Raw genomic sequence first — 26,744 nt, forward strand, 5'->3', positions numbered from 1 at the left:
AAAAATTAGCATTTGGTCTCCTTTTAACAGCCATAGGTGGCATCACAGAGCTATAACTAATGGCACAAGATATAAAAGAGAAACACACGTCTGGAGCCCTTCAGCACTCCCCATGGCCATTCCTGCATCTTTGATGACTATGCTAATAAGCAGTTACAAAAAATATAACCATTTGTGTACTTAGTGCTTCTATGTTATGTGATCAGTGGCAAATTGATGTTTTTTCCTTAGAAGGTCAAAGTGACCTTATTCACAGCAGTCATACATCCTCTGTACTATTATTACTGTTTATATAATGCCACCAATTATATAGCTCGCTGCAGAGACGTTTTCAGTCACCCCAGTCCCTGCACCATTGGAGCTTACAATCTAAATTCCCTAACACAATCACACTAGGGTACATTTTAGTTATCAGTCAAGTAACCTACCAGTATGCTTTTGGAGTGTGGACAGAATCGGGGACACGATGGAAACCCAATGCAAACACGATGCATCAAAATACTCTTAGGATGCTTTTAGTGCTATGGCTTCTATAGTGGAAAACTGGTCAACACCAGACAATGGGCCTAATTCAGACCTGATCGCAGCAGCAAATTTTTTCTCAAATAGGTAAAACCATGTGCACTGCAGGTGGGGCAGATATAACATGTGCAGAGAGAGTTAGATTTGGGTGGGGGGTGTTCAAACTGAAATCTAAATTGCAGTGTAAAAATAAAGCAGCCAGTATTTACTCTGCGCAGAAACAATATAACCCACCCAAATATAACTCTCTCTGCACATGTTAAATCTGCCCCTCCTGCAGTGCACATGGGTTTGCCCATTAGAGAAAGATTTTGATGCTGCGATAAGGTCTGAATTAGGCCCAATATGTGTTGCTGTAGGTCTTAAAATTTACATAAAGCCTAAATTTAGACCTGATCGAAGCCTTGCAAAATTTTGCGGGGCTACGATCAGGCACACTGACATGCGGGGGGATGCCCAGCGCAGGGCTAGTCCGCCCCGCATGTCAGGCCCGCCCCCCCTTCCCCCCTGCAGAAGTACAAAAGCATCGCACAGTGGCGATGCTTTTGCACTTCAGGAGTAGCTCCCGGCCAGCGCAGCTTTTGCGTGCTGGCCGGGAGCTACTTGTCGCTGCCCCAGTTGCAGCAGCTGCATGTGATGTCACGCAGCCGCTGCGGCCCACCAACCGCACGGTCCGGCCATGCCTGCGTGGGCCGGACCGCGTCCACAAAATGGCGGCCAATCGCCGCCGTGCTGCCGCCTCCTGCCTAGCGACCACCTCTGCCTGTCAATCAGGCAGAGGCGATCGCTAGGCAATAACAGCCGTCAGCTGTCAGCCATGCCCAGCGCCCTGCGGTGCATGCGCACTTCTGACCTGATTGCTGCGCTGCGATGAACGGCAGTGTGTGATAAGGTCAGAATGACCCCCATAGTTGGTTAGTTGTCATTTGATCTCGCTGGATACTTCTCTTTCCTGGTCTGTGTTTCCAGCACTTACATATCAATTTTGGGTACTTGTTAATTATACAGGAGCCACTCACCAGTGCTCGTACCCCATTTACTTATACTTGCCTACCTGACCCTCTCCATGAGGGAGAAAATGCTCTGTTCCTGGACTTTCCTGGTAATGTATGATTGCCATCACCTGTGGTGAAACACCTTTCTTATCAATTTACTAGCTCACCACAGGTGATGGCAATCCTACATTACCAGGAAAGTCCAGGAACAGAGCATTTTCTCCCTCATGGAGAGGGTCAGGTAGGCAAGTATGCATTTACTTAAACTGCTGTTTCATGCTGCTGTCTTAATTGCCCCCACAGAGAGCTCCACTGCTCCAGCACTCAATAGCTGTTTAAGGTCATCATGACCGAAGTGGGCAGCATGCAGGTTGGGGACGGAGTAAAATGACCAGGACCCTGGAAGTAATCTGGTCCATTAAGCAGATGTCACTCCTGTTGATTAACCAGACATAAGAACTTGAGGATCTGGGGCCCAAAAGTCCTCAGTATTGTGGCACTGATCTGCAACCCCAGGGAGGAAAATGCTTGTCAGAAGGGATGGGTTGCTTGGCACTCAGAAATGTATTACTTGTGCAGTCCATTCTACTCCATGTCAGCTGGCACTTCTATAATTAACAAGTCCAGAATTGTGTACCCATCAAGTTACTTGAATTGCGGGCTGTAGACTTTCCTATCTTAACGTGTAACCTCTAAAAATATAGATATCAGCTGCTTTATTCTTTTACTTACAACACTTACAATACTATTTGTGCATACAATTTGACCTTTATATTTCTTAATATTTCTTTAAGCGCAACAAATTTCCACATTTCTAGCTCATTGCATATGGAAGTAAGAATTACCAAGCATGCTATCATTCACAAAATACTCCAAGGATGCCTGAGGGGCCTGATATTGTAATCAAGGGTGAATGCCAGTTGGCATCCTTTGTGCCTCTTCATCAAACCTGCTGTTTGATAATTTGTGTCCACAGCATGAAGCAGCCCTGGTGGAGGTTGAGTACTGTGCCCTTTCTATTAACTAAAATTAAAAAAAAAACTAATTAGAATATTTGATTGGTAAATAAATTCATAGTACCCTCAAATGCCACTTACAGTACTGATTTTAATTATGTTTCAATTAAGTTATTAGACATGCAGAATACTGATGTCTGTTACTTGAGTTGGAACTGTCTGGTGGAACTCAGTCACAGATAGCATATGAAATGTATTCTGCCGAGTGTCACCTACACAGCTTGGGAAAACTGGTCCTGGTGCCCAGTGCAAGTCAATAAGTGCTTATAATCTAATATTCCCACTTGTAAAGGGTTTAATTTTGAATGTATTACAAATTGTGTCAGGCAATTAGAGCACAGGAGATTTAAGAGTTAATGCTCATAATTCAATGGTTCTTATGGGTGGCTGCAAACACACCAGATTTTAATTAACTCCCTGTTTCAACTTTCAACACAGATGGCTAAGTCAAACGACTGAAGCAGATTAAAGGATTTTGCTAACACAGGAATATCCATGAAATCTGGCTTGGTTGCAGCATTGATGACAAGAGTTGACAACTGATTAACACACAGCACAACCCCACTTTCCATTTCACTGGGCAAAGAGCACATTCTTTTAGACTATAACACATTTTAAAGGCTTGTTTTAGCGCTGCGTTGTTGGGACTAAACATTGCTTTAATAAGGAAATGTTTGTTGTGGTACTACATGTACTAGCATGTCTTGCCAGTACATACCAATACAACTGTAGATCCACAGGTTGAATACGCCTGTCAACCCATGGCAATATGCAGTCCTTGTGCCACCAGTCAGATGGTTAAGTGACTCAACACCACCATCACTAAACGCAATGGGGGCAAGACAGACACCACAGAGCCAGACAGAGGAAGCACAAAGTGCACAGTGATCGTGAGCTGCATTGGGACGGTATCCGTTCACATGGTCGACCATGTTATGGTCGACAGTCATTAGGTCGACCACTATTGGTCGACATTGACATGGTCGACATGGACACATGAAAAGGTCGACATGAGTTTTTTAACTTTTTTTTCTTTTGGGGAACTTTTCCATACTTTACGATCCACATGGACTACGATTGGAGCGGTAAAGTGTGCCGAGCGAAGCGGTAGCGGAGCGAAGGCACCATGCCCGAAGCATGGCGAGAGAAGCGAGCCATGCGAGGGGACGCGGTGCACTAATTGGGGTTCCCAGTCACTTTACGCAAAAAACAACACCAAAAAAAAGCTAAAAAACTCATGTCGACCTTTTCATGTGTCGACCATTTTCAGGTGTCGACCATGTGTCCATGTCGACCATATCAATGTCGACCAATAGTGGTCGACCTAACGACTGTCGACCATAACATGGTCGACCATTCATACCGGAACCCATTGGGACATAGGGCCTAATTCAGACTGGGTCGCAAAACGCGATCCAACTGGAATTTCTGCGTTCACCCGGTAGGCACATGTGCTGGGCCCATCCTGCGCATGCACCCGCATTTACTGCATGCATCCACACCCTGCAGTAAATGCGAACACCTTTGCCTGATTGACAGGCAGAGGCATTCGCGGGACGGCAACGCTACATTTCAAAAACAGATCGTTGCAGGGGCGGTGGCAGGGAAATGATGGCGTGGTGAATGTGGTGGCAGGTGGGCATGATCGGTGTGGCTGCGTGACGTCAAATGCAGCCGCTCCGATCAAAAAGATGTCAGCGGGCCTCCTGACGTCACAGTCAGACTGCGCCGGCGGGAAGCCTAATTTCTGCGACCAGGCACTAATTGAGACACGATGGGGGAGGGGGGGTGCAGCTGTTAGCATGCTGGACGGCCTTGCCCTGCGATGAGAGGCCCCAAGCATGTGAGGTAATGGCTCCTTCGGGCCTGATTCATGTTTTTAAGTAAAACATAAAAAGCATGTAACTTTGTGTCTGGAACAAACCATACTGCCATGCAAGGGGAGCAAATACATATATATATTGTTTCTGTGCAGGGTAAATACTGTCTGCCTCTGCATGTAGCCTACAAATATTAGACAGCTTTATTTTTACACTGCAATTTAGATTTTCAGTTTGAACACACCCAGCCAAATTTTGGTGGAGAGCAACTTAATTTGGAAATATCAGGGAAAAAACAACAGAATTTAATTATGGGAGTGATGATACTGTGCTAGCCCCATGAGACCCTAATTGTTTTTGAGCATGGAATGTCCGATGCATGCGACAATTGCAAATGTGCCAGCTTAGAAGATACCTCCACCCTGCTCTTTTGAGAGTACTGCAGAGCCCTTGAGGTACGTTGGGGGAAACCCAGCATAGCCTGGTCACTTTAGGCGGTATTCAATTGTTATATCGCGTCCGATCTCCCATCTAAAGTGACAGGAGATTTCAGGGCAACATTCAATTGATCTTTTTTATCTCTTCTATCGCGTCCATAAAGGTCGGGTTTAGCCACGTAAAGCAGCTAAATTCCATTTGTGCGTTCAAGTGAGTCACTTTCCCCTCATTTCAAGGGGTAGCGAGCTGAAGTAATGTCAACTCACCTTTCGGCAGATACAATTGAATAGCTGCCGGTGGACACACACAGGTGCGGGAGGGGGAGAAAACAATTGAATACCGCCCAATGAGCCCGATAATCTTGAGCAGAAAGGTTGTTGGTATAAGCCAAAGAGCATGGCATTAATGTCCATTAATTGCTGGATAACAGGACATTTCTCTTTCCATGCCAGTGTCATCATTCCTAAGTATTGTTTCCTATCCATTGGCCCTCATTCCGAGTTGATCGCTCGCAAGGCGAATTTAGCAGAGTTGCTCAGGCTAAGCCTACGCCTACTGGGAGTGTATCTTAGCTTCTTAAAATTGCGACCGATGTATTCGCAATATTGCGATTACAAACTACTTAGCAGTTTCAGAGTAGGTTCAGACTTACTCGGCATCTGCGATCAGTTCAGTGCTTGTCGTTCCTGGTTTGACGTCATAAACACACCCAGCGTTCGCCCAGACACGCCCCCGTTTCTCCGGCCACTCCTGCGTTTTTTCCGGAAACGGTAGCGTTTTTATCCACACGCCCCGAAAACGCCGTGTTTCCGCCCAGTAACACCCATTTCCTGTCAATCACACTACGATCGCCGGAGCGAGGAAAAAGCCGTGAGTAAAAAAACTATCTTCATTGTAAAATTACTTGGCGCAGTCGCAGTGCGATTATTGCGCATGCGTACTAAGCGGAATTTCACTGCGATGCGATGAAAATTACCGAGCGAACGACTCGGAATGAGGGCCATTATTTTGTCTGTGTCCTGTTTATGTTTTCATTTGATCTCTGTTATTAACTCCTGTCTGACTCATTAATAATTTTGGTCTGTCCTTTGCAAAATGACTGACCAATACAGTCTCCTGACTATGCTATGTCCATAGGTCCAAAAACCTCAATGTAGGATCTCCCAACCTAACCATCAATTGATGTCAGTTCCTACAGTACCAATAAAAAATGCTTTATAAAGGCCCTGGCTTTCACCAATACAGTGTCCAGTAGATAGTGGATAAATGTAGACAATACATCTCCATTATTAAGCTCCACATTAGTGCTGATCCAGCAAAATAACCCAAAGAGCATATGATATTCCTGGATATCACAAAGAAATCCAGGATAACGTCAAAAGCATCTGCAGGATCTCTTGCTTTGCCTAGTGTCAGTGTCACACACCAGGAAAACACTAAACAAGGTTACTGTGCATGGGAGGATTGGAGGATAGCAATGAGGAAACCTCTTCTCTCAAAGAGCAACACTATTTGTAAAGTTTGCTAAAGATTACATGATTTAGCTAGATGAAAACAGGAAGACTGTGCTGCGGACATATGAATCTAAAATATAGCTTTTGGCTTGAATGAGAAACATTATGGGGGTCATTCAGACTCGATCGCACGCTAGCTTTTTTTTTCAGCGGTGCGATCGGGTCTGAACTGCGCATGCGTATGCTCCGCAATGCGCAGGCGCGTCGGCCGCCGGTGACGGGGTTTGCCGGACAGCGTCGGATTTAACAAAGAAAGCGATCGCACCGGCGGATGCAAGAAGATTGACAGGAAGAGGCCGTTTGTGGGTGTCGACTGAACGTTTCTAGGGAGTGTCCGGAAAAACGCAGGCGTACCCAGCCGTTTGGAGGGAGGATTCCTAACGTCAGCTCCTGGCCGGATCATTGCAACGGCTGAGTAAGTCCTGAGCTGTGCAGAGACTGCACAAACTTTTGTTTGTGCAGCTCTCTGCACAAGTGTTCGCACCCCTGCACATCAACTACCCCCTCCCCCTGTAGGCGGCAACTACCTGGTCGCAGCACTGCAAAAAAATGCCTGCATGCGATCAGGTCTTAATCACCCCCTATGTTTGGAGAAAACAAAACACTGCATTCCAACATAAGAACCTAAATGGTATCAGTATCATGGTTTGGTGCTAGAACAACTTACCATCATTAATACAACTATGAATTCTGTATTCTCCTAGCAAATTCTGTGAGAAAGCCATGGCATCCGCCCATGAACTGAAGTCCAACAAAAGTTGTGTCTTGCAGCAAGACAACAACCCCAAACATATGTCAGCTAGCCAGTGTTGGACTGGGGCATGAAAGGCCAACCAGGGGAATGCTGTTGTAGGGGGCCATGCTTATGGGTGTGGCCAGGCTCCACTGGGGCGTGGCCAGCCAACACAGAGGTTTGGCTAACTATTACAGAGTACATGTTCTGTTCCCCTTGGTAAATATATAAACTAAGGTGGTCATTCCGAGTTGTTCGCTCGTTGCCGATTTTCGCTATATTGCGATTAGTCGCTTACTGCGCATGCGCAAGGTTCGCAGAGCGCATGCGCTTAGTTACTTTACACAAAAGTTAGGTATTTTACTCACGGCCTAACGAGGATTTTTCATCGTTCTGGTGATCGTAGTGTGATTGACAGGAAGTGGGTGTTTCTGGGCGAAAACTGGCCGTTTTCTGGGTGTGTGCGAAAAAACGCTGGCGTTTCTGGGAAAAACGCGGGAGTGTCTGAAGAAACGGGGGAGTGCCTGGGCAATGGCTGAGTAAGTCTGGAGCTACTCAGAATCTGCTAAGAAATTTCTATTCGCAATTCTGCGAGTCTATCGTTCGCAATTCTGATAAGCTAAGATACACTCCCAGAGGGCGGCGGCTTAGCGTGTGCAATGCTGCTAAAAGCAGCTAGCGAGCGAACAACTCGGAATGAGGGCCCATATTTTTGCGAAGTATAATGTAACATAAGTATAATGAATAATTAAAGTGCACTAGGATAGAGTCTGGAACCTGATCCCTAGAGGAGGAGGAGGGCCCACAGGCAGTGGGGCCCACCGGTGGTTTCCCCTGTTACCCTGTGGGCCAGGCTGACCCTGCAGCTACTGTAGCAATAAATGCCTGAAGCAGAGAAATCTAGTCTATGGAAAAGAAAAGTCATAGTGCATCTCTTAATCAAATAGAAATCTTGGGGCAGGAACAGACGTAACTTGGTCATGCAAGGAAACCCACCAATATCAATTATTTGAAGCAGTTCTACAAAGAGGAATAGGACAAATTTCTACCAAGCTAATGACCATAAATGAGGTCAAGGGGGTCCAGCCAGTCACTGAATCCTAGAGGTTCACATTTTAATGACTTAAATGAAAATTAGAGCACATTTAGAATCAGAAATTCACTTATGCAGAAATTCAGAAAATTGTAAAGGGTTCACATACTTCCTTGCACCACTATATCTTCAAATTCTATTCTCTCTCAGCTACTAATCAGCTATCCTCCAATGCTCAATATAAGTACACATTTATACACAGCACATCCACCATGTAATTAAATAAACCACTAAGACTTTAGTGCAATACCGCAGGGTCCTGTGCTTGGGGCCACTATTGTTTAAAATATTTATTAATGATTTAGGTGATGGACTAGAAAGCACAGTGTCAATTTTTGCAGACGATACTTAAATATGACTATATAGTCAAAATCGTAAGGAAAGTTAGTGCATATTGCACCGTGTGTACACAGCTGGCAATGCCGATGCGCAGTCCCGTGGGATCGGCATCGCAAGAAAGAATCGACTGTGCAGGCAGCCCAACACTGACTGTAACGAATAGTCAATGTCGGGCTGTGCAGCGCATCGTACACACATGTGTACACACCATTAGAGGAAATATGATTAATATTTACAAATATATAAAGGGGCAATATGCGGAGCTATAAGGTGAGTTGTTTACTAAGAGGCCTCTACACAGAATGCGCGGACACCCGCTAAGGCTTGAGGAGAGGAAATTTCGTAATCAGCGCAGGAAGGGATTCTTCACTGTAATGGCAATACAAATATGGAATTCATTGCCAGAAAAGGGTGTAATGGCAGAGTCAATGCGTTTAAAAATGGGTTAGATAAATTTCTAATGGAAAAAGATATACGTGGTTATAGCCTTTAATCTGAATAGAATAGGAAATACAATATAATTCAGGTTGAACTCGATGGATTACTGGTCTTTTTTCAACCTCACCGACTATGTTACTACTATGTTACCGGTATCCGGACTCCAGGTCGACAGCACAAAGGTCGACACACCTAAGGTCAACGCCAATTGGTCGACACACCTTAGGTCGACATGGACAAAAGGTCGACAGGAACAAGGTCGACATGGAAAAAGGTCGACATGAGTTTTTCACGATTTTTTTTCTATTTTTTTTAACCTTTTCATACTCCTCGATCCACGCGGACTACGATTGGAACGGTAAAGTGTGCCGAGCGAAGCGAAGGCACCATGCCCGAAGCATGGCGAGCGAAGCGAGCCATGCGAGGGGACGGGGTGCACTAATTGTGGTTCCCGGTCACTCTACGAAGAAAACGACACAAAAAAAACATAAAAAACTCATGTCGACCTTTTTCCATGTCGACCTTGTTCCATGTCGACCTTTTGTCCACGTCGACCTTTTGTCCATGTCGACCTAAGGTGTGTCGACCAATTGGCGGCGACCTAAGGTGTGTCGACCTTTGTGCTGTCGACCCTCAGTCCCAGACCCATGTTACCTTGCTATATAAGAAGAATTTGAAGACCATTTCAGGCACATAACTGACTAACCTAACAACTCCTACGTAATCCTACTGTGGATTAAAAATCTGTTATCCTGTATGTACACAATGATTTAAAAAAGTATTGTGCTTTGTACACAGCACACTACTGTATAGTAAACAAAACAAAACAGAAAAAGAAAACAGTATCCAACAACATGTTGTCTACCGCTCAATACCCCTTGCCAAGCAAGCTTTCTCCAGCCTAAACAGCTTCAGAACTGTGACTCACAGAGGAAGCAGGCAGGGGGAAAGGACCAGCCGTCAGACTGGAAATGCTTATACGTGGACGAACCTCGTCTGCATATTTCAGGTTTACTGTTGATGCATGGAAGATGCCTGCTTAGGAGAGGGCATAATTCCCCGAATAACATACTCTTGGGGAGATTTATCAAAGCTTGAAGAGAGATGTGTACCAACCAATCAGCTTCTGTCAATATTTAAACACAGCCTGTCAAATGACAGGAGCTGACCGGTTAGTACTTCATCTTTCTCAACTTTATCTCTCTCTCCAAATTTTGATAAATCTCCCCCTCTGTCCCGAACAAAGCATCTACAGGTTAATTTATTGAAAGCATTTAAAAGCACTATCCCTGGTCAAAAATAGACAAGTAAGGTCAAAAATAGACAAGTAACGTCATTATTTATTTAGTATGGTTAATACTTAAACTTTTTTTCATTCATTTTTTTCCACAAGTGGAAATGCACAGCTGCATCTAGTAAGAGTCCTCTTACTGCTGCCAGTCATTATTGGCAGGCATCTGAGCCGCATACAGCTAGTCATGTGATATTTTGTAAGTAAATTGCAACTTCTATGTTATCACCATATTATAATAGTTAATAGGCCGAATAGGAACTTTGCAACAAAGCTAGAGTGCCTTCGGGTTTTAAAATAAAGTTGGGTAAAGTGATCTCTACTATTTAACACTTTTCAGCTTACCATTTTGCAAACTGCACTGGTCAAAGTCACAAAAAAACACACTCAGCAACCAAGTCACCGCTCATTTAAGGTATTTATTCTACAATACTGTATATTTTGTTGACATTTTGGAGATCCCTTCATGATGCCCAGTAAATCACGTCATCACGCCTCAGTTGGGGCGAGATCCAGCAGAGTTCTCCGCTCTACCAGTCACAGAGGATTTCACAAAACTCTTGAGTCTCCCAGATATTCCTGGAGTGCAGGTGAGTAATGCTGCCCGTACACCTAAAGATCTGTAGGTGTATGGACAGCTTAAGGCCTATAACATCACTGATAAATGGCTTCTGACTGATGTCTGTGACATTACGCTAAAAGGATCCACAACACCACCTAGAACTGCTCAATAAGAGAATTTAAAAAATGAATACAATTTATGGCATACATACAGTAGGGTCATATTTATTAACTATCGGGTACTAGACACAATAATTCTAATTTCTTAGTCACAGTAATAAGAAGCTAATGATTGCCAGGATGTATTAAAAAAACACTCTAGCAGGGACAGGGAAAGGAGCCATCCTTGCGGTGTGTTAGAAGATAAAAGATCGCTAAAGCAATCGCTTCCCTTTTCCTTCAGGAGCTGGGTGCACTAGCACGCTGTGCTGGATGGTGCCAGGGAGGTATCCCCTATGCTACAGCGCTAATGTCATCTGGAGACAGGGCAGCCATCAGGTGGGGACTGTGGGGACTGGTGTCCCGGGCCCTTACAGAGAGAGCGGCCCACCCCTGGCTCCTACCGCAGATACTTGAAGAGCTGCACCAGGTGTGTACAACAGCGGGCTGATGTGCAAGGAGGACTTCTTAAATCAAGCCTTCCCTGTGCATCAGCTCTCTGTGAATCGTTCCTGCAGGTCAGGAACGCTCCACCCATATGTAACTTCACGATGTATGACATCACATAGGCGTGGAGCGGTGCAGCAGAATCTTTTTTTTGGGTGGAGGGGGGGAGGGGAAGGGGGGGGGGATGTCTCTTATGTCATTCCCGGGCCCCACAATTTCTGATGGCAGCCCCGTCTGGAGATGACACTAGCTACTAGGGCGTCAGTTACCGGGTGTTTTGGGGGGGTACCCTGCAATTTATTTTGGTAAACAGACTCTATAGTGAGGAGTATAATAAAGCAAACTATACCAGCATCACTATAGCTTACTGTTCTTGGTTATGGAATTGGTATACAGAAACAAATTCTTCTTACTTCCAACATGCACCTAAGGTCAGAACAGATCTATCGGTTTCTTTGATTTAGCAAAATATTCAACCAGCATTCAGAAAATGCACTCAACATATATTAATCACTTTGATGGATATACAAGACAACATGGATAAATCGTATGCCGGGTACACACTGGCCGATATATCGGCCATTCCATTGAATGTCCTATATATCCTGGCCCGTCGGCCAGTGTGTACGAACGACATGTCTGTGAACGCCATCGTTCACAGACATATTGCGTCATTCCTGCAGCACACACGATGACCTATATATCTACAGATATACTGGTGTATCAGTGTCTGTGTAGATGACATATATATCTACTAGTGATGAGCGGGTTCGGATCCTCGGGATCCGAACCCACCCGAACTTCACCTTTTTTTTCACGGGTCCGAGCGACTCGGATCCTCCCGCCTTGTACGGTTAACCCGAGCGCGCCCGAACGTCATCATCCCGCTGTCGGATTCTCACGAGATTCGGATTCTATATAAGGAGCCGCGCGTCGCCGCCATTTTCACACGTGCATTGAGATTGATAGGGAGAGGACGTGGCTGGCGTCCTCTCCGTTATAGTAGAAAAGACTGAGTGACTTAGTTATAATTGTGGTGAGGATTGGGGACGGGGAGCAGCTGTTAGGGAGTACAGTGCAGGGTTTTGATTATACCACCAGTGAGTTTAATCCGTTGTTTCTCTGCCTGAAAAAAAACGCTCCACCATATCTGTGCTCACTCAGTGTGCTGCACTGCTGCATATATCTGTGCTGAGTGCACTGCTCACACTGCCTAATTGTGAGGACTGGGGAGCAGTTATAGCAGGAGTACAGTGCACAGTTTTGCTGACAGTGACCACCAGTCCAGTATACGTTTGTCTGCCTGAAAAACACTCCTGTGGTGGCTTTTTTTTCTTCATACTAGTTTAGCAGTCTGCTGACAGTGTCCACCAGGTCCGTTATTATTATTATACAGTATATTATATATATATATATATATATATATAGCAGTACGGTAGGCCACGGCTGTACCTACCTCTGTGTCATCAGTGCACTCGTCGTCCATAAGTAATATAATACTATACTATCCATCCATCTACATTGTATACCTGTGGTGGTTTTTTTTTTCTTCATACTAGTTTAGCAGTCTGCTGACAGTGTCCACCAGGTCCGTTATTATTATACAGTATATTATATATATATAGCAGTACGGTAGGCCACGGCTGTACCTACCTCTGTGTCGTCAGTGCACTCGTCGTCCATAAGTAATATAATACTATACTATAGTATCCATCCATCTACATTGTATACCTGTGGTGGCTTTTTTTTTCTTCATACTAGTTTAGCAGTCTGCTGACAGTGTCCACCAGGTCCGTTATTATTATTATACAGTATATTATATATATATATATATATATAGCAGTATGGTAGGCCACGGCTGTACCTACCTCTGTGTCGTCAGTGCATTCGTCGTCCATAAGTAATATAATACTATACTATCCATCCATCTACATTGTATACCTGTGGTGGTTTTTTTTTCTTCATACTAGTTTAGCAGTCTGCTGACAGTGTCCACCAGGTCCGTTATTATTATACAGTATATTATATATATATAGCAGTACGGTAGGCCACGGCTGTACCTACCTCTGTGTCGTCAGTGCACTCGTCATCCATAAGTAATATAATACTATACTATAGTATCCATCCATCTACATTGTATACCTGTGGTGGCTTTTTTTTTTCTTCATACTAGTTTAGCAGTCTGCTGACAGTGTCCACCAGGTCCGTTATTATTATTATACAGTATATTATATATATATATATATATATATATATATATATATATAGCAGTACGGTAGGCCACGGCTGTACCTACCTCTGTGTCGTCAGTGCACTCGTCGTCCATAAGTAATATAATACTATAGTATCCATCTACATTGTATACCTGTGGTGGCTTTTTTTTTCTTCATACTAGTTTAGCAGTCTGCTGACAGTGTCCACCAGGTCCGTTATTATTATTATACAGTATATTATATATATATATATATATATATATAGCAGTACGGTAGGCCACGGCTGTACCTACCTCTGTGTCGTCAGTGCACTCGTCGTCCATAAGTAATATAATACTATACTATCCATCCATCTACATTGTATACCTGTGGTGGTTTTTTTTTTCTTCATACTAGTTTAGCAGTCTGCTGACAGTGTCCACCAGGTCCGTTATTATTATACAGTATATTATATATATATATATATATAGCAGTACGGTAGGCCATGGCTGTACCTACCTCTGTGTCGTCAGTGCACTCGTCGTCCATAAGTAATATAATACTATAGTATCCATCCATCTACATTGTATACCTGTGGTGGCTTTTAGTTGTGCGCATTAAAATATGGAGAACAAAAATGTGGAGGTTAAAAAAATAGGGAAAGATCAAGATCCACTTCCACCTCGTGCTGAAGCTGCTGCCACTAGTCATGGCCGAGACGATGAAATGCCATCAACGTCGTCTGCCAAGGCCGATGCCCAATGTCATAGTACAGAGCATGTAAAATCCAAAACACAAAAGATCAGTAAAATGACCCAAAAATCAAAATTAAAAGCGTCTGAGGAGAAGCGTAAACTTGCCAATATGCCATTTACAACACGGAGTGGCAAGGAACGGCTGAGGCCCTGGCCTATGTTCATGGCTAGTGGTTCAGCTTCACATGAGGATGGAAGCACTCATCCTCTCGCTAGAAAAAAGAAAAGACTTAAGCTGGCAAAAGCACAGCAAAGAACTGTGCGTTCTTCGAAATCACAAATCCCCAAGGAGAGTCCAATTGTGTCGGTTGCGATGCCTGACCTTCCCAACACTGGACGGGAAGAGCTTGCGCCTGCACTGCAGTGCCACTCCTAGATGGGCCAGGTGTTTGTGTCGGCCACTAGGGTCGCTTAGCTTAGTCACACAGCTACCTCATTGTGCCTCTTTTTTTCTTTGCGTCATGTGCTGTTTGGGGAGTATTTTTTTGAAGGGCCATCCTGCGTGACACTGCAGTGCCACTCCTAGATGGGCCAGGTGTTTGTGTCGGCCACTAGGGTCGCTTAGCTTAGTCACACAGCTACCTCATTGCGCCTCTTTTTTTCCTTGCATCATGTGCTGTTTGGGGAGTATTTTTTTGAAGGGCCATCCTGCGTGACACTGCAGTGCCACTCCTAGATGGGCCAGGTGTTTGTGTCGGCCACTAGGGTCGCTTAGCTTAGTCACACAGCTACCTCATTGCGCCTCTTTTTTTCTTTGCGTCATGTGCTGTTTGGGGAGTATTTTTTTGAAGGGCCATCCTGCGTGACACTGCAGTGACACTCCTAGATGGGCCAGGTGTTTGTGTCGGCCACTAGGGTCGCTTAGCTTAGTCACACAGCTACCTCATTGCGCCTCTTTTTTTCTTTGCGTCATGTGCTGTTTGGGGAGTATTTTTTTGAAGGGCCATCCTGCGTGACACTGCAGTGCCACTCCTAGATGGGCCAGGTGTTTGTGTCGGCCACTAGGGTCGCTTAGCTTAGTCACACAGCTACCTCATTGCGCCTCTTTTTTTCTTTGCGTCATGTGCTGTTTGGGGAGTATTTTTTTGAAGGGCCATCCTGTCTGACACTGCAGTGCCACTCCTAGATGGGCCAGGTGTTTGTGTCGGCCACTTGGGTCGCTGAGCTTAGCCATCCAGCGACCTCGGTGCAAATTTTAGGACTAAAAATAATATTGTGAGGTGTGAGGTGGTCAGAATAGACTGGAAATGAGTGGAAATTATGGTTATTGAGGTTAATAATACTATGGGATCAAAATGACCCCCAAATTCTATGATTTAAGCTGTTTTTTAGGGTTTTTTGAAAAAAACACCCGAATCCAAAACACACCCGAATCCGACAAAAAAAATTCGGTGAGGTTTTGCCAAAACGCGTTCGAACCCAAAACACGGCCGCGGAACCGAACCCAAAACCAAAACACAAAACCCGAAAAATTTCCGGTGCACATCACTAATATCTACAGATATACTGGTGCATCAGTGTCTGTGTAGATGACCTATATATCTACAGATATACTGGTGCATCAGTGTCTGTGTAGATGACCTATATATCTACAGATATACTGGTGCATCAGTGTCTGTGTAGATGACCTATATATCTACAGATATACTGGTGCATCAGTGTCTGTGTAGATGACCTATATATCTACAGATATACTGGTGCATCAGTGTCTGTGTAGATGACCTATATATCTACAGATATACTGGTGCATCAGTGTCTGTGTAGATGACCTATATATCTACAGATATACTGGTGCATCAGTGTGTGTGTACGGGCGGTCAGACTGAGCCGACTACCCGTACACATGCTGTAGCAGCCGGTGGTGATTGACAGCTCAACTGGGAGGGTGCATGTAAATGCCAGCCCAGTTCATGATGTCAGTCACGATGGATCAGGCAGTGTGTATGCACAACACACTGCCCGATCCAGCAATATATATAATATATATATCTGCAGATCTATTGATCTGCAGATATATCTACCAGTGTGTACCAAGCTTTAGCCATGAGTATATAACTTTAAATGACTGTTATTCATACTTGCCTACATTAACATTTCTCCTCTCCGGGAGAAGCATGGAGAGGAGACCCTGCAGGAGTCTTGGGGGGGGGGGGGGGGGGGGGGGGGGGCTGAGTGTGACATCACCAAGCCCCACCCCCACATCAGAAAACGCTGCGATTTGCGTCATTTTAACCCCTTCCCCACCTGACGGACCCGCGAATACGGGAGATTATTTCTCCATCCTGCCGGCATCACTAGGGTGCGAGCAGGAGCGGGAGACCTGCCCACTCTTCCGGGGGTGCGGGGGGCTACCCCAAAAAATGTGAGCCTCCCGCAGCTTCCGGGAGAGTAGGTAAGAATGCTGTTATTTGCACACAAAAAAAGCATTTCAATCTGTAATCTGTGGTCGAAAATACACAAAAAAGAGAATGAAGCCAGATATCAATAACAGACATGATAACAGAGGATATATAGGTACAATACAAAACGGGATGTAATGTGACCGCCGGCACCCGATCCCAACCCATACAAAACAGGTGGAAATGATCTATACTGTACTTTTGTTACTCTGAACGTACAAGGAAATATCACAGCTGGACAAAATCACAGCCTCTATTATCTTCCTTTATGCCACTCATTTTTTACTCAAATTTTTAAAGCACTGATCTTTGCTATAATATTCCACATTCCCTGTAATACTGCAATAATGACGTTTTGTAATGTGTAAAAGGATTATTTAAATACAATCAGCAGGTGCTAGGGATCAGCATGCGACAGGCAAACACTTTAATCCCTTTTCTCTTGCAGCTCCCAGCTGCCCTAGGTGGTGGGTAAAATCTATAAGAGATGGTAGGAGTCATCCTCAGATTGTGCTCACACCGGCTCTCTCATTTATTAATAGCTCAAAAATATCAGGCTATTTAGGTACACAGAAGAGGAATGGGAAGATGTGGTTCTCCAGCACATAGTAGTGTGTCAGGAAATATCATAACAAAACCATATAAATAAAAATAGACATAAACATGTTCTTATTGACGGCATCTCTAACTTCTAAAAAAAAGACAAGCAATTCAAAAGCCTGTACTGCCTTGTACCATATGAGCCATTGCTGGATGGGAGCTTCCATTATGCACAGCAATGTGCTTTCACTGTACTCTGGGTGCAAAAGTTATTGTACTGTCTGTAGCACATACTGATTTTGCTAATATACTGTAGCAGTGTACAAGTGTCCAGGTCACAACAGTCATAATCTGTATAAACCATTCGGCACATATATAAATGGTGTCTGGCACCATTGACGGCTAACATCGATAGTATGAAACCATCCGCTAGGGAACCATCAATGGTTTCACCACCAATGGTCATCCCTTCTTTGCTATGGAGTGGGTTGCCGGCCACTCAGTAACTGGGGGCAGGTCGTTGTGGGTGTCAGGGGCGGATCTATGCACCGTGTCCAGACATCATGTAGAGGGGGAAAGAAAAATTATTTGGTTGGTCTTTACCATCGATGACAGGAAACCATCCTGTTCTCCCACATAAATGGCTAAAGTATTCAACATTGGCCATAGACCATCAATGATTTTGAATCATCGATGATTGATGGTCATCCCTAATAAATAGTCTTTATTAGCAAACACAGAGGACATCATAGAAATGGAGCCAGTCATCTGTTTCAATCACCACTTTTGATGTATGTGGGGCCTGATTCAGATGTGAACGGACATAGACAAGCTAACGCTGCTACTTACATGGAAGTAGCAGCGATAGCACCAAAATGGTAATGCAGCATCGGATCACCTGCGTCACCATCAGCAGCTGCATGACCATTTGGACCAGCGCTCACTCTTTACAAAATCAATGTGCTTGGGTGCCTTCTGTAGAAATTGATAGAATACTTCAATGAAAGCAACGGCACTCCAAGTCAATTATAAAAAGATTGTATTAAATCTAACACATGTATGAAAGTTTACCTTTCATACATGTTTTGGATTTAAATAAATCATTTTATCAGGGCCGTAAATAGATGTGTGCGGAGGGGGCACCGCACATAGCATTGCAGGGTAGGGGTCGTTGTTGGCGGCACTTGTCAATTATCTGTTTTATTTGCTTTTACTTGCAGCTTCCCCCTGTTTTCGTAGACCAGCATCTTCTGACCACCGCTGTCTCCTACCCTGACCCCTTCTGTCGCTAATACCTAAACAACATTCATGTACTCAACTTGAGATTTCTTTGTTACTCAGTCACACTGTCCTTTACTACATTTCAAGATGCTGACATACCCGGGTTTCGAACCCATTGCCTGTGGCATTGCAGTCAGTCAATCTATTCAATGAGCTACCTGCCCTTGCATAGAAAGCTAGAGAATTCTAAGCTAGAGATTCTAACTATTTGAAGCTTACTTTGTACTTTGTGAAAAAATGATCAGCATTGTGGCTGAGCAGATCTGTGTAGTGTGTGGCTGCAAGAGATTGGATGTGTGGCTGCACACTACATAGATCTGCTCAATTGCAATGTCGATTAATTTTTTTACAAAGTACCAGTAGCTTCTAATAGTTTTTATGCAGGATCAAATAGCTCAATGAGTAGGGTGTTTGATTAGAATTCAAAAGGTTATAGGTTTGAATCCTGTACTGGTTATGGCAGTATATTGAAATGTGTTATTTAATAAAGGGTATTGTAACTGAGTAACAACAAGCTCTCAAGTTAAGTACATGAATATGGTATAAATAAGATTTGTGTCCAAATCCATTTTCTTGCAGTGGTCTATAAATGTGTGTGTCTTATATATATAATATATAGGGGCATCTTAGCATGGGCTTTCTCTGGGATCAATCTTCTCATGCCCCTGCCTGACGAGGTGTGCACCTTATGTGCCTTTTGAAAAAAATGGGGCAGGGGGACTGGGCGGGAATTCTCTCTCTGGCACAGAGCACCAAAAAGTCTAGTTACGGCTCTGCATTTTATAACTGATTTGGAGTGCCGCTGATTTCATTTGAGGATTATAATTTACAGTGATTGTAGTCACAGATGATGAAATATACAATGATGCCCAAAAAAATTACTAAAACTTGTATCAACCTTTTTCTTTGTTGACCATTTCCATGTTGACCCTGTAGACATTTTGTACCTGTCTACCTGATCTACTGGATTCAGTATGATTTACCAGTGGGCGGGATGCTGGCTGTCCATATCCCGATAGCAGCATCCCGCTCACCAGAATGCCGGCAGCGGGGTGAGCGAAAAGAGTCCCCTTGCGGGCTCGATGGCTCGCCACAGGATTTACTCCCACTCTATGGGTGTCGTGGACACCCACGAGTGGGAATAGTCCTGTTTTGCCGGGATTTCAGCTGGCGGCATTGGGGTTAATTCCAAGTTGATCGCAGCAGGAATTTTGTTAGCAGTTGGGCAAAACCATGTGCACTGCAGGGGAGGCAGATATAACATGTGCAGAAAGAGTTAGATTTGGGTGGGTTATTTTATTTCTGTGCAGGGTAAATACTGGCTGCTTTATTTTTACACTGCAAATTAGATTGCAGATTGAACACACCACACCCAAATCTAACTCTCTCTGCACGTTAAATCTGCCTCCCCTGCAGTGCACATGGTTTTGCCCAACTGCTAACAAAATTCCTGCTGCGATCAACTTGGAATTACCCCCATTGTCAGCTGGCGGGAATCCAGCGTTGGTATCCTGACCGCAGGGATCCCGACAGCCGGCAAATTGAACGTATACCATTCTACTGTCTGCCTTTTTCCATGTTGACTTTTTGACCCTGTTGACATTCTAACCCTGTTGACCTAAAGCATGTCGACCATATGAGGGTGGCTTAATGACTATCTAAGCCCTGTAGATGTTCTATGTCATAACCACCCTGACTATACCCCAGATACAGCCATATGTCATGCTTCTTACTGTACACTAGATACAGCTATACTGTATTATCATGATACAGCCATATGTCATGCTTATGATTATACCCCGAATACATCCATACTGTATGTCATGCTTCTAACTGTACCTTAGATAAAGCCATATGTCATACTTCTGACTGTATTCAATATACAGCCATATTACATGGTTATGACAAAACCATGAATACAACCAAATATCATTCTTCTGACTGTACCACAGAAACAGCCATATACATTATCATGCTTCTGACAGTATCCTAGATACAGCAATATAATGCTTCTGACAGTAACACAGACACAGCCATATATCATGCTTTTGATTGTGCTTCAGATACAGCCATATATTATGTTTTTGACTATACCACATAAACAGCCATATATCATGCTTCTGACAGCACCTCACATGGAGCCATATATCAGGCTTCTGACTGTACCACAAATACAGCCATATATCATGCTTCTGACTGACAGATACAGCCATATATCATGCTTCTAACTGTACCCCAGACACAGCCATATATCATGCTTCTGATGGTACCACAGATGCGGCCATATATCATGCTACTGACTACACCCCAGATACAGCCATATATCATGCTTCTGATGGCACCACAGATGCGGCCATATATCATGCTACTGACTTGACTACACCACATATGGAGCCATAGATCATGCTTCTGACTGTACCACAAATACAGCCATATATCATGCTTCTGACTGACAGATACAACCATATGTTATGCTTCTGACAGTTCTCTAATTACAACTATACATCATGCTTCTGAATGTACTCCAGAAAACACCATATCTCATGCTTCTGATTGTACTTAAAACTGTACAATAATGTCATACTTCTGACAGTAGTGCAGATATCATACTTTCCCAGATACAGCCATATATCATGCCTCTGACTGTACCTCAGACATGGCCATATATCATGCTTTTGTCTGTACCCCAGATACAGCCATTTATGTAGTGTCTCAGTGTATACGAGATGCAGCCATATGTCATGCTTCTAACTGTACCCTAGATACAGCCACACTTTATATCATGCCTCTGACTGTACCCAGATATAGCAATATATCATGTTTCTGCTTATACTCCAGATACCGCCTTTTATCATGCTTATGACTGTACCCTAGATACAGCCATACTGTATTATCATGCTTCTAACTAGTGTATACCACAAATACAGCCATTTTCATGCTGCAGACAGTACCCCAGTTACAGCTATGAATTATGCTTCTGACTGTACCGCAGATACCGCCATATGTCCTGCTTCTGGCTGTACCTCAGATATGGCCATTTATCATGCTTTTGTCTACCCCAGATACAGTAATTTATGTAGTGTCTCAGTGTATACCAGATGCAGCCATATGTCATTCTTCTGACTGTACCCTTGATACAGCCACACTTTATATCATGCTTCTGACTGTACCCCAGATAAAGCCATATATCATGCTTCAGACAGTACCCTAGATACAGCCATGTATTATGCTTCTGACTGTACCCCAGATACGGCCATATATCATGCTTCTGACTGTACCCTAGATACAGCCACACTTTATATCATGCTTCTGACTGACAGCTAAAGCTATATGTCATGCTTCAGACAGTACCCTAAATACAGCAATGTATTATGCTTCTGACTGTACCCCAGATATGTCCATATATCATGCTTCTGACTGTATTCCAGATACAGCCATATATCATGCATCAGACTCTACCCTAGATATAGCCATATATCATGCATCTGAATGTACCCCAGATACACCCATAAATCCTGCTTCTGACTGTACCTCAGATGCAGCCATATATTATGTTTCTGACTAACAGATAAAGCTATGTGTTATGCCTCTGACGTCAGGAGATACAGCCATATGTCATGCTTCTGACAGTACTCAAGATACAACCACATATCAAGCTTCTGACGGTACTCTAGATACAACCATATATCATGCTTCTGACTGTACTCCAGATACCACCATATCTCATGCTTTTGACTGTACCTCAGATATGGCCATAGATCATGCTTCTGACTGTATCATAGATACGGCCATAGATCCTACTTTGGACTGTACCTAAGTTGTGGCCATATATCATGATTCTGACTGTACTTCAGTAACACCCATATATCACGCCTCTGATTATACCCAGATACAGCCATATATCATGCTTCTGACTGTGCAGTACCCCAGATACCACCATATATCATGCTTCTGACTGTACCTCAGAAACGGCCACATCTCATACTTCTGGCTGTACCTAAGATACGGCCACGTATCCTGCTTCTGACTGTGCCTCAGATACGGCCATATATCATGCTTCTGACTGTACCCCAGATACAGCCATTCATCATGCTTCTGACTGTACCTCAGATATGGGCATATATCATGCTTTTGTCTGTACCCCAGATACAGCCATTTATGTAAATGTCTCAGTGTATACCAGATGCAGCCATATGTCATGCTTCTGACTGTACCCTTGATACAGCCACACTTGATATCATGCTTCTGACTGTACCCCAGGTAAAGCCATATATCATGCTTCAGACAGTACCCTAAATACAGCGATGTATTATGCTTCTGACTGTACCCCAAATAAGGCCATATATCATGCTTCTGACTGTACCCCAGATACAGCCATTCATCATGCTTCTGACTGTACCTCAGATATGGCCATATATCATGCTTTTGTCTGTACCCCAGATACAGCCATTTATGTAAATGTATCAGTGTATACCAGATGCAGCCATATGTCATGCTTCTGACTGTACCCCAGATACCACCATATGTCATGCTTCTGACTGTACTCCAGATACGGCCATTCATCATGCTTCTGACTGTACCTCAGATATGGCCATATATCCTGCTTTTGACTGAACCTCAGATACAGCCCTGTACCCCTGATACAGCCATTTATGTAGTGTCTCAGTGTATACCAGATGCAGCCATATGTCAAGCTTCTGACTGTACCCTTGATACAGCCACACTTTATATCATGCTTCTAACTGACAGTTAAAGCTACATGTCATGCTTCAGACAGTACCCTAAATACAGCAATGTATTATACTTCTGACTGTACTTCAGTAACGGCCATATATCATGCCTCTGATTATACCCAGATACAGCCATATATCATGCATCTGACTGAGCAGTACCTCAGCTACAGCCATAGATCATGCTTCTGGCTGTACCTGAGATACGGCCATATATCAAGCTTCTAACTGTACCCCAGATACCACCATATATCATGCTTCTGACTGTACCTCAGAGACGGCCACATCTCATACTTCTTGCTGTACCTAAGATACGGCCATGTATACTGAGTGTACCTCAGATACAGCCATACTGTATATCATGCTTCTGACTGTACCCCAGATACCGCGATACAGTATATCATGCTTCTGACTGTACCTCAGAGGCGGCCATATATCATGCTTCTGACTGTACTTTAGTAACAGCCATATATCATGCCTCTGATTATACCCAGATACAGCCATATATCATGCATCTGACTGAGCAGTACCTCAGCTACAGCCATAGATCATGCTTCTGGCTGTACCTGAGATACGGCCATATATCAAGCTTCTAACTGTACCCCAGATACCACCATATATCATGCTTCTGACTGTACCTCAGAGACGGCCACATCACATACTTCTTTCTGTACCTAAGATACGGCCATGTATCCTGCTTCTGACTGTACCTCAGATACAGCCATACTGTATATCATGCTTCTGACTGTACCCCAGATACCGCCATACAGTATATCATGCTTCTGACTGTACCTCAGAGGCGGCCATATATCATGCTTCTGACTGTACTTCAGTAACAGCCATATATCATGCCTCTGATTATACCCAGATACAGCCATATATCATGCTTCTGACTGTGCAGTACCTCAGCTACAGCCATAAATCATGCTTCTGACTGTACCTGAGATACCGCCATATATCATGCTTCTAACTGTACCCCAGATACCACCATATATCATGCTTCTGACTGTACCTCAGAGGCGGCCACATCTCATATTTCTGGCTGTACCTAAGATACGGCTATGTATCCGGCTTCTGATTGTACCTCAGATACCACCATATATCATGGTTCTGACTGTACCCCAGATACCGCCATACAGTATATCATGCTTCTGACTGTACCTCAGAGGCGGCCACATCTCATACTTCTGGCTGTACCTAAGATACAGTCATACAGTATATCATGCCTCTGATTATACCCAGATACAGCCATATATCATGCTTCTGACTGTGCAGTACCTCAGCTACAGCCATAGATCATGCTTCTGACTGTACCTGAGATACGGCCATATATCATGCTTCTAACTGTACCTCAGATACCACCATATATCATGCTTCTGACTGTACCTCAGAGACGGCCACATCTCATATTTCTGGCTGTACTTAAGATACGGCCATGTATCCTGCTTCTGACTGTACCTCAGATACGGCCATATATCATGCTTCTGACTGAACCCCAGATACCGCCATACAGTATATCATGCTTCTGACTGTACCTCAGAGGCGGACACATCTCATACTTCTGGCTGTACCTAAGATACGGTCATGTATCCTGCTTCTGATTGTACCCCAGATCAGTGGCGTGCGGTGAGGTCAGTGGCTGGTGAGGCACTACAGCCATAATGTCCGCCGAATCCTGCCGATGACCCCTACTGCCGCCGAGCCAATGCCCGCTACTGCCTCTGAGCCGATGCCCGCTGCAACCGCAAATGGCTTACTATCTCGCCGATCACCAACTGACCCAGCTTCGGGAGAGGCGAGGAGCTACCGAAAGGGTCCCACACTTGAGGCGCCGGCAGAGCCGGCCCTAGCCAATTTGATGCCCTAGGCAAGATTCTGTCTGGTGCCCCCCCTCCTCCCAAGAGAGATAGTGGACGACTGGGAGAGGGACCAGGACAGATGGGGCAGGAGAGAGGAGTGACAGGAACACAACAGAGGTGACAGGGCAAGGATCAGAGAGGATAGGGACAGGGCAGAGAGGTGATAGCGCTGAGACAGAGGGGACAGGGATATAACAGTGGGGACTGGGACGATACAGTGAGGACAGTACAGAGGTGATAGGACTGAGGGAACAGGACAGTGGTAGGGCAGAGGTCATAAGATCAGGACAGGGGGGACAGGAGAGCGGGGTGACAGGGACAGGACAGAGGGGACAGGACCACGGCAGAGGTGACAGGGCAGGAAAGAGGTGACAGGGACTGGACAGTGATGGCAGAACAAAAGGCAAGCCAGGATAGAGGTGACATGGACAGGATGGGGCAGGGACAGGACAGAACAGAAGGGACAGGAGAGCAGAGTGACAGAAACACAATATGGTGACAGGGCAAGGTCAGAGTGGATAGGGACAGGACATAGGGGACAGGAGAGAGGAGTGATAGCGCTGGCCTATTCCCGGTGCTCTCCCCCCTCAGCTCACATCTCACCTGGACACGGGGGTGATCTGGACACTGGCTGGGTGCTGCTGCAGGCAGTTCCAACTCGGCAGCCTGTGGTCGGGATGGTCTCAGCAGGCAGCTCTGGGATGGCAGGAGGAGGGGGGCGGTAGCGAGCAAAGCTGTGGCTGGGGCCGGTGGTCAGGGAGCCCACAACACTATGGTGGTTGACGGCAGGGACCTTCCAGCGGCGGCTACCCGCGACACACACAATCCGCTCCCTCTCTGGCGCTACAGCAGGTGGCTCTGCTCAGATATGCAAGAGCAGAGCTGCCAGAAGCGCTGAACATCGGGTGCCCCACAGAGCAGTAGTGGTTGCTGAGCCAGCACCTAGCTGAAGCTAGGGCCGGCTCTGGGCGCCGGTTCTTCTAGCTGCAGATCACGGTACTCAGTGGCGGAAGGGAGAGTTCTGAGTCCCTTCCTTGTCCCACTGTGTGATTGGACCAGCGGATCCAGCACTGGATCCGCAGTCCAATCACATGTGCCTCGCTGGCAGGGGCGTGCTTTCCCTGTCAGCGAGGCACTTGTAGAAGTGCCGCTTTCAGTGTTTTTTTGAATGGGCTTTTACAGCCCAGTGTTTGGCCCCGCCCCCCGCTCTGTCCCCGTTCCCACTATCAGCGGGAGGCACTAGCTATCAGTGCCTCCCAAACTAGTTTAATAACCTAAAATGAACAGAATATATAAAGAAGATACATATGACACTGAATATGTGTCATAGGTATATTTTTGTATTATTTTAATCATTGATGACAGGGGAGGCACTGCCTCCCCTGACTGCACGTCCCTGCCCCAGATACCGCCATACAGTATAACATGCTTCTGACTGTACCTCAGAGGCGGCCATATATCATGCTTCTGACTGTACTTCAGTAACAGCCATATATCATGCCTCTGATTATACCCAGATACAGCCATATATCATGCTTCTGACTGTGCAGTACCTCAGCTACAGCCATAGATCATGCTTCTGACTGTACCTCAGATACGGCCATATATCATGCTTCTAACTG

General features: G+C 44.8%; 1 protein-coding gene across 3 annotated transcripts in view; it reads right to left on the reverse strand.

Moving 5' to 3' along the window:
• Positions 1-26,744, reverse strand: part of PTPRN2 (protein tyrosine phosphatase receptor type N2) — a 1,612,706-nt gene that overhangs the window by 80,149 nt on the left and 1,505,813 nt on the right. The gene's annotated exons all lie outside the window — the stretch shown is intronic.

Source organism: Pseudophryne corroboree, chromosome 5 (assembly GCF_028390025.1).
Source record: "Pseudophryne corroboree isolate aPseCor3 chromosome 5, aPseCor3.hap2, whole genome shotgun sequence".
NCBI classification, from domain to species: domain Eukaryota; kingdom Metazoa; phylum Chordata; class Amphibia; order Anura; family Myobatrachidae; genus Pseudophryne; species Pseudophryne corroboree.